Source organism: Bubalus kerabau, chromosome 2 (genome assembly GCF_029407905.1).
Source record: "Bubalus kerabau isolate K-KA32 ecotype Philippines breed swamp buffalo chromosome 2, PCC_UOA_SB_1v2, whole genome shotgun sequence".
Lineage (NCBI taxonomy): Eukaryota > Metazoa > Chordata > Mammalia > Artiodactyla > Bovidae > Bubalus > Bubalus kerabau.
Window position 1 is genome coordinate 73366089 of NC_073625.1, and position 15630 is coordinate 73381718.

Sequence of the window (15630 nt, forward strand, 5' to 3'; positions counted from 1 at the left end):
TGTGGCTTGTGGAATTAGTTCCCCAACTAAAGATTGAACCCAGGCCCTTAGCAGTGAAAGCGCAGAGTCCTAAACACTGGACCACCAGGGAATTCCCTACAGGCAGTAATTTTAAGCAATGACTTTTTCATCAGAACAGTATGAAGATTACATGAGATTATCTATGTAAAGCGCTTACAATAGAAATGAGTACATAGCAAAATTCAGTTCAGTTCAGTTGCTCAGTCGTGTCTGACTCTTTACGACCCCATGAATCGCAGCACACCAGGCCTCCCTGTCCATCACCAACTCTGGGAGTTCACTCAGACTCACGTCCATCAAGTCAGTGATGCCATCCAGCCATCTCATCCTCTGTCGTCCCCTTCTCCTCCTGCCCCCAATCCCTCCCAGCATCACAGTTTTTTCCAGTGAGTCAACTCTTCGCATGAGGTGGCCAAAGTACTGGAGTTTCAGCCTTAGCATCATTCCTTCCAAAGAAATCCCAGGGCTGATCTCCTTCAGAATGGACTGGTTGGATCTCCTTGCAGTCCAAGGGATTCTCAAGAGTCTTCTCCAACACCACAGTTCAAAAGCATCAATTCTTTGGTGCTCAGCCTTCTTCACAGTCCAACTCTCACATCCATACATGACCACTGGAAAAACCATAGCCTTGACTAGATGGACCTTTGTTGGCAAAGTAATGTCTCTGCTTTTGAATATGCTATCTAGGTTGGTCATAACTTTTCTTCCAAGGAGTAAGCATCTTTTAATCTCATGGCTGCAGTCACCATCTGCAGTGATTTTGGAGCCCCCCAAAATAAAGTCTGACACTGTTTCTACTGTTTCCCCATCTATTTCCCATGAAGTGATGGGACCAGATGCCATGATCTTCCTTTTCTGAATGTTGAGCTTTAAGCTAACTTTTTCACTTTCCACTTTCACTTTCATCAAGAGAAAGTTAGGTTACTATTTTATCTAGTGGGTACTATTCAACTCCTCCATTTGTTGTCATCCTGTTAAAATCTTACTTCTGTGTTCTTCCACTGAAGCTGCTCTTGCAAAGGTCACTATTGACCAACTAAATGACAAATCCAGTGGCCCATTTTTAGTACCTGTTCTGTATCAGCACTTTCTAACACTTGACACTGTTTACCTATCTGAGTGTTTTGAAATTCTTTTCTTCTTTTGACTTTTGTGAACCCAAACTCTCCTCAGCACTTTATTTATTAGACCCTTCATTTCTTCCCTCTCTTCTTTTTTCTTCAATGATGTCATTTACCTCAAAGTTTGCAAACATTTTCAGTATGCCAGGAACTCTGTGTTCATCTAACTCCAGAGATTCAAATACACCTAATTTCAAACTGACTTTTGTATATTTTTATTTAATGCATGGGGCTGGAAAACAAAACTCATTAAATGGTTCTTGCAACTAACTTCTTCCAAGTTCCCAGTCTTTAGAATTTTTATCTCCATGTACTTCATTAAAGGCCTCACAGGCTTCTTTGAGTCTTCTTTACAGCATACCTTGAAAGACAATTCATTCTTGTTTGGGACAATTTCAATTCATAACTGCCATTTCATTTCCATTATTAATAGAAATTTCTTTCACTCTTACAGATGTTGTGGATGAAAAATTATATGACTATATAATCATGTTAAGCATCCAATCTACTTCACAGTTATTGTCAGAGCTTGATATTTCTTTCCATCCTTTGTAGTGTAGGCTTCCACTTTTTTTTTTTTTCTTTCTGGACACTATCATCAGTTTCTTTAAGGATCATTATATGACTATATTCTCCAGTGGTTACTAAAATGATCTTCCTAAACACATGCTTAGTATTGTTTTTCTACTTCATAATGCTTTTCATTCTTTCTCAATTGCCTGTAACACAAAATCCAGCATCCTCTTCTATTTTCCAATTGCACATCTCCCTTCCCTGATACCTTTAGATTCAAAGCTAAGCCACAAAGTAGAGCAATAGCTTTAGATTAGATAATATTAATTAATAAATAAGAAGTAAACTTGCATTAATGTCTTTCTACAATAATATATATGGGATATATGCTAGCCGACTATAATATTTCCTGGCACGATATTCCAGTCATTGAAGGGGGATGATACACATTCTTCCCTTCCTGACAGGGCTGTTATAAAACTCAAATGTGATAATATGAACATGTTTAAAATCACCATACAAGGTGCATGACTGTTGTTTTTGCTCTCTCTCTCCTACCCAAACCAAATGGATTTATGATTAATGGAAACTTTTCTTAAGGACAGAAATAATCACATGACTGTTTCTGTTATTCACAGGGGGAAATGCATTTTCCAAATAATAAATTTTGTGAGAATTCTGTTATCAAAATTTTCCCTCTGACATAAAACTATGTATTTAGGACTTAATTTTCCCCCAATTTTAATAGCAATTGAAATCCTTATAGCTATAAAATGTAACATTTAATATAACTTTTTATATATTTTATCTTTTTCACATTTATAGACAGTCAAATTACTTTCTTGATTTTTAAAACTATATTTGGGTGGGCTGATACTTCATCAGAAATAGGTCCAAATTTCAGCACTATTACCTTTAGAGAGCAGTGAATTATGGAATGTTAAGTACTGTATTAATTATAGTCCTCATCTTCTAAAACTGACAACCCTGGATTAGGGATGCACATAAACAGAATATATGAAGATCCAAAGTATCCTAAAAATGCAGTAAAGCATATGTGTATATAAATCCTATGCTCAAAAAATGTGAATGTTGTTGCTCATTTATTTTTCTTCTTTTAGATATTTATATCTACATTTTATATGTGTGTGTTCATACATATACTGTATAATATGTTCCATAACTATATTCCATAACTTTGTTAAATATATATATATTCCATATATAAATATATATATTCCATAAATTAAGAGAATACACATGCTCATAAACTGGCTTTTTGGGATTACTGACCATGTACCCATAAATGAATTAGCTTAGACTATAGGAAATTGAATTTTAAAGGGGAAGTTGAATATCAACAATTTCCTATGGTTCAATTAATAGTAAAAGGAAACTGCCTAAGACCATGTAAATAAATCTGTTCATGAATACCTGGGTAATTCATTTGGGACAAAAGAGCCGAGAATATACAATGGGGAAAGAAAAATAAACAGTACTAGGGAAGTTAGATAGCCACATGCAAAAAAAAAAAAAAAAAAAGAAAGAAAAGAAATGAAACTGAACCGCTACCTTAATATCACACTACTAAACCCAAATAGATTAAACATTTGAACATTAAGACCTAAAACTATAAGACTTCTAGAAGAAAACACAGGGGTAAATTCCTTGACATAAGTCTTGATAATTTTTTGGATTTGATACCAAAAGCAAAGGCAACAAAAGCAAAATAAACAAGTCAGACAGTATGAAACTAAAGCTTCCATACAACAAAGGAGACCATCAATAAAAGGAAATGGCAACCCAGAAAATGGGAGGGAAATATTTGCAAATCAGAAATCTGATAAGGAGTTAATATCCAAAACATGTAAAGAATTCATAAAACTCAAGAGTGAACAAATATATGATTAAAAATGGCATAGTATCTCAAAAGATGTTTTCCAAAAAAAGACATACAGATAGTCAACGGATACATGAAAAGATACTCAACGCCACTAAGGATTAGTGAAATGTATATCAAAACAATGAGATATTACCTCATATCTGTTAGAACGGCTATCGTTAAAAAAGGGGGAGCTTCCCTTATAGCTCAATCGGTAAAGAATCTGCCTGCAACGCAGGAGCCGAGGTTTGGTTCCTGGGTTGGGAAGATCCCCTATAGAAGGAAATGGCAACCCAGTCCAATATTCTTGCCTGAAGAATCCCATGGACAGAAGAGCCTGGCAGGCTATAGTCCATGGGGTTGCAAGAGTCAAATACAACTTAGAGACTAAACCGCCATTATAAAAAAGAAAATAAGTACTGGCAAAGATGTGGAGAAAATCGAACCCTGTGACTTGAAAAAATATATACACCATGGTGTTCCCTGCAATTAATTTACAATAGTTAAGACATGGAATCAATCTAAGTGTTCATTGATGGATGGATGAATAAAGAACATGTGATATGCATACACGCACATACACACACACACACACACACATATTCACCTATAACAGAATGAAATCTTGCCATTTGTGACAACATGGATGGAATTTGAAGGCATTAAGTAAGTAAAATAAATCAGACAGAGAAAGAGGAATATTGTATGATCTCACTAATATATGGAATCTGAAAAATGAAAAAGGTGGTAGCCAGAGCAGAGGATGGGTAGGGGGAGCTAAGTGACTGAAGGAATCAAAAGGTACGAACTTCCAGTTATAAAATAAGTAATGGGGGATATAATGCACAGAATGGCAACTGTAGTTAATACCATAGTATATGTTTGATAGCTGCTAAGAGATTAGATCTTAACAGTTCTCATCAAGAAAAAAAATATTGTAACTATGTTTGATGGTGGATGTTAACTAAATTTATTGTGGTGATCAGTTCACAATATAGAGAACTATCAAAGTGTTATGCTACATACTTGAAACCAACATAATATTATGCATCACTTATAATCCAATACAAAAGAAAACAAAATTATTTGGAAAATCTTCAAAATTAACATCTAAGAGAATTCTACTTTAAAAGTAAAGAAGCTAATGTAATCTTAACTAGAAATACATAATTGGAGAATAGATTTATTTGTACTACTTATAGCATAATGTTAACATTTGTGTTCATCTTTTATATATAAGCTTGCTATTTATTCTTTGGATGGATAATCATATAAGGCCATTTATATGAAATAATTTTATAATTCAAAATTTTGTTTAAACTTAGGTAATTTGGAACATTCTGTTACACAGTTATGTTTCAGGAAGAAAGCAGACTCATTTCAAAGACAACAAATTGGAAATTTTTTTCATTTTCATTGTTAATCAATAGTGTGGAAACTCTACTTGATGAAGTAACAAGTATACCAAAATGTCAGGGTGCTAGAAGAGATTTAAACAGTCAATGAGTGGTCCAAGCCCTTTTATGTTATACATGAAGAAACTGAGATCAAATGACAAAATAGTAATTTGGTCATTTGAGGAAACCTATTGGTAATCTGAAGAAGGAGAAACAATAGAAGATAATTGATTTACATAGTCAAAGATGTATTTGCATTGGACTTATATAGCATATTAAAAAGCAGAGACATGACTTTGCCAACAAAGGTCCGTCTAGTCAAGGCTATGGTTTTTCCAGTGGTCACGTATGGATGTGAGAATTAGACTGTGAAGAAAGCTGAGCGCCGAGGAATTGATGCTTTTGAACTGTGGTGTTGGAGAAGACTCTTGAGAGTCCCTTGGGCTGCAAGGAGATCCAACCAGTCAATTCTAAAGGAGATCAGTCCTGGGTGTTCATTGGAAGGACTGATGCTAAAGCTGAAACTCCAATACTTTGGCTACCTCATGCGAAGAGTTGACTCATTGGAAAAGACTCTGATGCTGGGAGGGATTGGGGGTAGGAGGAGAAGGGGATGACAGAGGATAACATGGCTGGATGGCATCACCAACTCGATGGATATGAGTTTGAGTGAACTCCAGGAGTTGGTGATGGACAGGGAGGCCTGCAGTGCTGCGATTCGTGGGGTCGCAAAGAGTCAGACATGACTGAGTGACTGAACTGAACTGAACTGAACTAGTCATACTTTTAGAACAGAATCTATTGACAATGTACTGATTCTGTAAGGTATTTGCTATATAATAAACTGGACAGATGCAGGGAAATACTACTACTACAATGCCATGACCTTGAAAGAATGGATAGGGTGGGGTGTGTGTGTGTGTGTGATAAAATAATTCTTTAATCAATCATAAAGTCTCTTGACTCCCTTAGCTTTATGTGGACATCACACTTTCATGTCTAGTTTAAAAGGTTTGATGTTTTATTTCTATTTATGCTTTGAACATTGTATATAACATAATATGGATACAGAATTTGACACCACATTGAACCTAATAATTTTTGCATCCTTCAGAGAATAGTATCATCTCACTAAAATCTTTCCTGGTGAGAGGATGCCCTGACTGATGAGTGCTAGATTTTACTCTGAGTGTCTGGTGCAAATACGGTATTTCCCTGTCAGAGCCTGGGAAGCTAGGCTGATTTTTTAAAGGGTAGGGGTTAATAAGTAGATTACAGGACTTCTACAATAATGTTCTAATTGTCAGGACATTTTTTTCTTATCTCAAAGAAGAAAATTTTATTTCTTTAGCCATTTCTGTGATTTTTCACTCTGAAAATTCCACTGTTGAAATCAAGTTGTGTCCCTCTAAAGTCTCTAAGATTCACAGCTGGTGTAACTTCCTACTATGCAGTATCAGTTATCATGCAATGCCATTACATGTATTTTCAGTGTTGAATTTTAGAAAAAAGAACATGAAATCAAAAGTTATAGGAATTTAAGGTTAAACTCAGTCATATACTATAGGTGATTAACAGTGTGTGATTGTAGACAAGTTATTTTAAATTTTATCCTTTAGTTTCTTTATCTGGAAATTAGAATGATACTAATGACATATAATTATGATAAACCTACACAGCATATTAAAAAGTAGAGATATCACTTTTCTGACAAAGGTCCATATAGTCAAAGCTATCATTATTCCAGTATTCATGTATAGATGTGAGTCATTTCAGTTCAGTTCAGTCGCACAGTTGTGTCTCTTTGAGACCCCATGGACTGCAGCATGCCATGCTTCCCTGTCCATCATCAACTCCCGGAGTTTACTCAAACTCATGTCCTTCGAGTCAGTGATGCCATCCAACCATCTCATCCTCTATCGTTCTCTTCTCCTCCTGCCCTCAGTCTTTCTCAGGGTCTTTTCCAATGAGTCAGTTCTTCGCATCAGGGTGGCCAATGTATTGGAGTTTCAGCTACAGCATCAGTCCTTCCAATGAATATTCAGGACTGATTTTCTTTAGGATGGACTGGTTGGATCTTCTTGTAGTCCAAGGGACTCTTAAGAGTATTCTCTAACACCACAGTTCAAAATCATCAATTCTTCAGTGCTCAGCTTTCTTTATAGTCCAACTCTCACATCCATACATGGCTACTGGAAAAATCGTAGCTTTGATTAGATGGATCTTTGTTGGCAAAGTAATGTCTCTGCTTTTTAATATGCCATCTAGGTTGGTCATAACTTTTCTTCCAAGGAGCAAGAGTCTTTTAATTTCAGGACTGCAGTCACCACCTGCAGTGATTTTGGAGCTCCCCAAAATAAAGTTTGTTAGAATTGGACATAGATGTAAGAGTTCAACCATAAAGAAGGCTGAACACTGAAGAACTGATGATATAAAAATGTGGTGCTAGAAAAGACTCTTGTGAGCCCCTTGGACAGCAAGGAGATCAAACCAGTAAACCCTAAAGGAAATCAATCATAAATATTCATTGGAAGGACTGATGCTGAAGCTGAAGCTCCAATACTTTGGCCACCTGATGGGAAGAGCTGACTCATTGGAAAAGACCCTGGTGCTGGGAAAGATTGAAGACAGGAGAAGGGGATGACAGAGGATGAGATGGTGGGATGGCATCACTGACTCAATGGACATGAGTTTGAGCAAGCTCTGGGAGGTGGTGAAGCTTAGAGAAGCCTTGCATGCTGCAGTCCATGGGGTCACCAAGAGTGGACACGACTGAGTGATTGAACAACAACAATGACACACAACCACAAATAAACGGTTATATTGACAAATAGAAGACCAATGGGCATAGTCCTTTATAAACTGGAGTACGCAAAGTAAACCCCACTGATGTTCTGAGAAAACAGAGTTATAAAAACATTAACAGTTTGAGAAAAAATATATTTTGAAAAATATTTTAATGTAACCCACAGCTAATGTGACTATATATGTCTATTAAATGGAAAATTAATGGGAATCTGGTATTTCTAGATAGCATTCTAGAAAGGGATAGTCAACTCTGCCTATTGCAAGTTTGAATAATTTTAAGCAATTTATAAAGATAAGAGCTTCCCTGATGGCTCAGATGGTAAAGCATCTGCCTACAATGCAGGAGACCCAGGTTCAACTCCTGGGTCAGGAAGATCCCCTGGAGAAGGTAATGGCAACCCACTACAGTATTCTTGCTTAGAGAATTCCATGGACAGAGTAGCCTGGTGGGCTACACTCCTTGAGTTTGAAGAGTCAGACAGGATTAATGCATGCATGCAGGCAATAAAGGTAAACATAAGAGATGTTGGACTTATGTTCATTATACTAACCCACACAGTACCATTCTAAGGCAATGAATTGTTGCATTAACCTTTTACCTAAAGACAGAAATTTCCATTAGAGGTCTTATAATGGAATTAGTTGTTCTTATCACAAAAAGTTGCATTTGAATAAACATCATTCAAAATTTATTACAACCCTCAAAAGAACTGAGTCATTCTCATTTTAATAGCTAAAAATCTCCTTAACAGTTCAATGAATTGCTAATGCAGTTTGGAAATTTTAGTTTATGAAAAAGTTCTCAATCAGGATTTCTCAATATTTTACTATATAAAGTCACTCAAAATTTTATAGTAATACTGAAATGTTTTATAAAATGAGCAATAACAGAAGTTATGATTACAAGACCAGTTAAAATTATATCTTATATATCTCTCTCTCTCCCAGTAAAATATCAAATGTAAAAAATATTGTTTTGGGGAATACTATTTACAGTGACTTAAGGAGGCCTAGTGTGCTACAGTCCATGGTGTCTCAAAGAGTTGGACATGACTGGGCAACAGAACAACAGCAACCCCGAGGTTTTCTTGGGGACATGGTGGTCAATGATCAAATCAAAGCACCCAAGAATCATAGAGGATACTTTTATCTGCCTGCCGTGATGGTGGCTCAGCAGTAAAGAATTCGCCTGCCAAGCAGGAGATGCAGGGTCAGCCCTGCGTTGGGAAGATCCCCTGTAGAAGGAAATGGCCACACACTCCAGTATTCTTGCCTGGCGAATCCCACAGATAGAGGAGCCTGTGGGCTACAGTTCATGGGGTTGCAAAAAGTCAGACGTGACTTAGTGACTAAACACCACCAACAAAAAAATGTTGTATAGGATTAGACAACTAGACATGTCAGTGTCAAGAGATGAGAGAAACCAGAAAGGTTGAAGTGTGAACTATTGGAAAACATGAATAATTTATGAAATTTGTTGCTGTATATGATTAGAATGCAATTAACAGAATAAAAAAATATTGTATCTAAGGACCTGTATCCATGACAGGTGGTAGGACAATGCATTCAAGGAAACAAGAACAGAGGGTAGAGAGGGAGGTGAGATGAATTTTTAGATAGGTCAATAGAAAGATATTTTAAAACCCAAAAATCTTCCAGAGAAAACAAAGGAGCATTGTCCAAAGTAGAATGCAATGCAAACACTATTTAGTTAGCCTAAAACCACTTGATATGGAAGAGAAATATGGGGAAAATTGGGGAGAAAATTTAAAAATTAGCATGTTTCGTTTCTAAAAAATCCATTATCTTGCCATTAAATAGAGATGAGGAATAGAAAAAGAAACCTGGGACTCTTCAGAAGAGATAAAATACAATCTTGGGAAGGATTGAAACTTCCCATGGAGTAGGTCTTAAACTAAGGACAGTGACTGGCTAAAACTTCCATAAACAAACAGCAGAAACAGAGGAGCAATGATAGGAAGGGAGTGGCGAATATTACAGGGTCATGCTTAAGTGCACTCTTATTATAAAGAGACCATCCTTTTATCAGGCAATCAATGTGTCTAATAATGTTTTTTACATAATTTGCAAGAAAGGGAAGGAAAACACCAAAGTCAGCTTTGAAGGAGTGGATAATTAATTTTAGTTTAGTAGGAAGGTGACTAAAACCTGAATATCTGGATTAAGTAGAAGAACTCTGAAGAAGCTGCCATAGTTATGATAGAAATTTAATTGAATAGGAAAAAAAAAAAACACCAAAAAACATGTTTGGCATCTTGATCAAGACTGAATGCATCAAGATTTTACAGGGGAAAGAAATAACAGGGTAATGAATAATGACCCTGTGAATTTAGTTGTCTCTTAGTACCATTCCCTGGTGGCTCAGAGGGTAAAGCGTCTGCCTGCAATGTGGAAGACCCAGTTCGATCCCTGGATTGGGAAGATCCGCTGGAGAAGGAAATGGCAACCCACTCCAGTATTCTTGCTTGGAGAATCCCATGGACAGAGCAGTCTAGTAGGCTACAGTCCAGGGGGTTGCAAAGAGCTGTACATGACTGAGCAACTTCATTCACTTCACTAGTACCATGGGAAGAGATTAGATCATTGGGAATACTTGATGAAGCAAGTCCAGAGAACTTAGATGGCAAAAAAGATCTGTTATGGTAGAGGATCTAGAATTTTCTTTTTAATTGGAGATATTTAAAGAGAACTTTCACATAAGGTAAATTTTCAGATTAGAAAAAGAGTGAATAGTTTGTGTGTAAGGGTGAGCTAAAGATGTGTCTATGTCCAATGAACAATCTCTTACTCTTTGATTTTGCTATTCAAATAAATATGCATAATATGAACAAACTTTGACAGGAAGCACAAGTAAACTAAGTAAAATTTAGCAAGCCACCTAAACAGTCTCAATATATGTTCTTGCTATTGCTGCTGCTGCTGCTAAGTTGCTTCAGTCGTGTCCGACTCTGTGCGACCCCATAGACGGCAGCCCACCAGGCTCCCCCATCCCTGGGATTCTCCAGGCAAGAACACTGGAGTGGGTTGCCATTTCCTTCTCCAATGCACGAAAGTGAAAAGTGAAAGGGAAGTCGCTCAGTCGTGTCTGACTTCTAGCGACCCCATGGACTGCAGCCTACCAGGCCCCTCCTTCCATGGGATTTTCCAGGCAAGAGTACTGGAGTGGAGTGCCATTGCCTTCTCTGTCTTGCTATTAGAGGGCTTTTTTAAAGAATTGAATGAATTAAGTCTAATAATGTGAAAGAAATTATTATATATACTTTATATATTATATATACATAATTCTTAAAAATATGAAAAATAACTATAGAATAAAACAAGTAAAGTGTCATGTTTCTATTCATTATTCATTTTTAATAGTATTGATAGGAACACAATTTAGTAACCTAAATATCACTCATTCTTAGTAGAAAAATGGAGTAAATTATTGCTGGACCTCTTATTCCCTATAGAAATAACATCTGTGAACACTAAGACTTTTATCAACTTCAGGATATTTGTGCACGTGTGCTAAGTCGCTTCAGTTGTATCCAACTCTCTGCGACCCTATGGGCCATAGCCCACCAGGCTGCTCTGTCCATAGGATTCTCCAGGCAAGAATACTGGTATGGGTTGCCATGCCCTCCTCCAGGAGATCTTCCCAACCCAGGGATTGAACCTGTGTCTCTATGCCTCCTGCATTGACAGATGCATTCTTGACCACTAGTGCTACTTGGGAAGGCTGGGCATGTGCCAGTGAGTGTTAAAACAAAATAGAATACTTTAAAATTACAGGAATCACAGTCCTGGTCAGTGATCTTTCTGTTGCCTTCTAATTTGTATGTGCTGATAGATAAATTCTATGTTATTAGCACAATGCATATTTTTTGATGACACAAAATGCAGTCTTACCTGTATTAATTATCCCTAGAAGAACTTATGGGATCTGAATCAGTAGAATATCAATTTTATTTTTAATAGTTAAAAAAGTATGAAACAGTAGTATTTCAGTTCCTTGTACTGGATTTTAGAATCTGAACTGTTCGAATTTTGGCATCATAGATCTCCATATTCTTTCCAGAACCTCATAGGATAAAAATTTTCTCATCTTATGAGAGAGCAGATGAAAAGAAATACATATGTAGCAATATCTGAAAAGCATTTAATTTTCTCTTTCAAATAAAACAGTAACTATACTCACTGTATAAAACCTAAAGATATGAAGAAGGAAACATAAAATTCTCAGTTTCAACGGCTGTTAATAACGGTTCAGTTGTTCAGTTGCTAAGTTGTGTTCAACTCTTTGCAACCCATAGATTGCAGCCCTCCAGACTCCTATGTCATCCACTATTGCCATGTCTACATACGGAGCATGTTCAGTTCAGTTCAGTTGCTCGGTCATGTCCGACTCTTTGTGACATCATGAACCACAGCACACCAGTTCTCCCTGTCCATCACCAACTCCCAGAGTTTATCCAGACTCATGTTCATTGAGTCGGTGATGCCATCCAACCATCTCATCCTCTGTCGTTCCCTTCTCCTCCTGCCTTCAATCTTTGCCAACATCAGGGTCTTTTCAAATGAGTCAGCTCTTTGCATCAGGTGGCCAAAATATTGGAGTTTCATGTAGTTGGCCTCAACTGTGCCCAGCTCTTTGCTACTCCATGGAGCCTGGTGGGCTCCTCTGTCCATGGAATTTTCCAGGCAAGAATATTGAAGGGGGTCATATCTAAATATACTCCTTTCTTATCTCCATATCTCCATATAGTTCATTCCTATCTCCACATCTATATATATATATATCCCCTTCCAATATTTGCATCTTATGTGTATGTAACTTACTACTATGCATAGGCATGTATTTCTACATTTATATAGTGGAGATTACACTGAATACAAATCTTTACTTCCTACATCTTTGGATAGCATCATAACATGAGATATTCTGACATTATTTTAAAAAAGAGGCCCTTCATAAGTGTTTCTATATTTGCTATAGAATTCTATTAGGGGATTATGTCCTAATTTATTTAACTAAACCTCTGCCATTGGGCCTAAGTCCATATATCATTCATGAAAAATATTTTCTGATTACAAAAAAATAAAAAAAAAAACTCTGAGAAAAGTAGACTAAAAGTCTAATTAAATAGTAAATTATTCAAATGTATTGTGTAGAATGATTTATAGTTTATAAAATTTTAAGAGCATTTTGAAGCCTCTCTCTCTTTTTCTTTCTCTGGGCTCCCCTGGTAGCTCAGATGGTAGAGAATGCAATGCAGGATATGTAAGAGATGCAGGTTCAATCCCTGGGGAAGATCCTCTGAGAAGGGAATGGCTACCAACTCCAGTATTCTTGCCTGGAGAATTCTATGGAGCCTGACAGGCGACATTCCACAGAGTTGCAAAGAATTGGACATGACTGAGCAACACACACACACACACACACGTGTGTGTCTGTTCATATATATATATATGTGTGTGTGTGTGTGTGTGTGTGTGTGTGTGTACTATAATTACTAGTCAATAAACACCAAAGACTACAGCTAAATTTGTAGTTCAGAAACTCAACACACTGATTAGCCATTTTGCCTCAGTAAACAATACTGAAATGTTTTTAGTCAGTAAACATTTCACTACCTGGGATACTGGACAGACCTTTTCCAGGATTTTCTAGTTCTGGAGAAATATTTGAAAAGGCTCAGCACTTTGAACAGGCAAGATTCACTAAGTAAACTTTAATAAGTGATCAGATCCATCCCATTAGATAAGATCTTTACTTATTCAAGAAACAAAACTTAGCAACTTCACCTCATACTCAAAACAAGCAGTCAAACAAAAAGTCAATCAGAGAGGCAGACAATTAATCATGACTTATGTAACTGGTAAGTCTGAAAAATTGTGCTCCTGAATATTTAATGAAAAAATAACAACCATTCAGAGACTATGGAAGCCTAATACCAGCCACATGATGACGATTAAACTTTAACAAGGGTTCTCTTTTTACATCCCACCTCTACCACTTTAAGCAATGTGTCTTTAGATTATGTACCCTAACCTCTTTATTGTTCATCTTTAAAATGGGAAAATCCTCCTGGGTTGACTGAAAATTTGAAATGAATGAAATAAAGTATTTACAACAGGGCCTGGTCCAGAATGAGTATTTACAGAGTAAAATGTGTGTGTCTATATATATATATATATATATATATATATATATATATAGACACACACAGACACACAAAACTGGAAAACTGAAAGCAAAATGAATTATACTAAAATTATTCATATTTCAATGTATAATGCTTGGGCATATATTGGTATAAAGAAGTAGTCAGATGTTTGCATCTATATGTAGAAGCACTGCGAACACGACAGCCTTAGGATGTAGACTGATGCAGGTATCATTGATTCCAATACAAAAAGTGATACCTTGGTCTGTGATGTGATCTGAGTAAAATGAAGTACAATTTTACCTTCTTTTACAATGTACTTGCATAGTAAGAATTACTCTGGAAAACAGAACTAGCTTCTAAGCTCAAATAGTTAGACAGATTTTTGTTTTTTCACATGAGTTCTCAATGGGATATTTGAAAGGACTACAAGACATGCAGCATTTCAGGTTTCTATCCAGTAAATGCTAGTGGCAGTGCTGCTTCAATAATTACAACAACCAAAATCCTTCTACAGAATTCTGAAGTCTGCTGAAGAGCAGTGATTCTCATTTTTCACTTGTTACTGACAGCCCTAAGGAGCCTTTGAGATATTTTTATTCCAACAGTATCCTCAATGAAAGTATGATAGCACAGATACACAGATGTAATAGCTTTGCACATATAGAAGTACATTTTCCACCCCTTACCCCCATGATCAAACTTTCTCCCATTTGGGGGTGAAACATTCTCCATAGAGAATGCCTGTCTTAGGAGGACTAGACCACCCTCATTGAGAATCACAGAGAAAGAACAGTTCCTGGTGCCAGAACTGTGTCAGGCCTGCCCTCTGGTGTCCTCTGATCAGTAACTTATCCCCATGTCTGTGGCTGTGAGCATCAGAAAGTTCTCTAAAACAGAAGTCGATAGGGAAATATGAGATGCTGTCTGTTTGAATATGTATATAACCAGAGAGGTACTATAAAGGTGTTAGATCATTTTCACTCTTGAGCTCAAACGCCTCCCGTGACTTCCCATTCCATTTAGATTAACATCTCGAACCCTTACACTGGTTTATAATGATCCACATGATCTGTTCCCACTTCAACCTCCTTCTGACTTCTGGGCACACTGACTTCTAGGTCTGCTCCTATGAATAAGCCAAGCATACTCTTCATAACCAAAGCTTTGCATTTACTCTTCCTTCTTTTTGGAACACTTTACCTTTGGATAGGAGCATAGCTCACTCACTTCTTTCAGGTCTGTTAATTTGCTCAGTGAGTGACTATATACTGATTAAATATATATTTTAAAATCACAGGTGATTAGGTGCATTCTGGCATGTACATGTTGACTTATGGGGACTGCCAGAATACTTCAAATTACTTATAAACTGAAAATGACCACATATCTAGCACTCTATAAAACTTGCCTTAAAAAACATCAAGATTGTTTTTAATAGGAGAAAAATCTGTTGCTTTCAGGTTGCCAGGAGAGCCTGGCTCCTTGCATTGAGCATAAATTAAAGGTGTTTCATATTTTTCCACCTGTAGTCATTTTCATTTTCTCTTTACATAACACTACACGAACATGACTATGAAACACACTGACATTGTCTTTTGTTCTGCAAATTGTAACAGATTTTTACAGATGTTTTCCAAACGTAATCCCAACAGGACATTAAAGACCTGAGTTGCTGATTCCATCACACAAGATTCTTGTGTACTCAAGCAGAACTC

General features: G+C 36.7%; 1 protein-coding gene and 1 non-coding gene across 2 annotated transcripts in view; one reads left to right on the forward strand and one right to left on the reverse strand.

The window, feature by feature from the left end:
- ROBO1 (roundabout guidance receptor 1) overlaps positions 1-15630 on the reverse strand; it is a 1262210-nt gene that overhangs the window by 907980 nt on the left and 338600 nt on the right. The window lies entirely within an intron of this gene.
- TRNAC-ACA (transfer RNA cysteine (anticodon ACA)) lies at positions 8044-8116 on the forward strand. The gene has a single exon. It is a non-coding gene; the product is annotated as a tRNA-Cys (tRNA).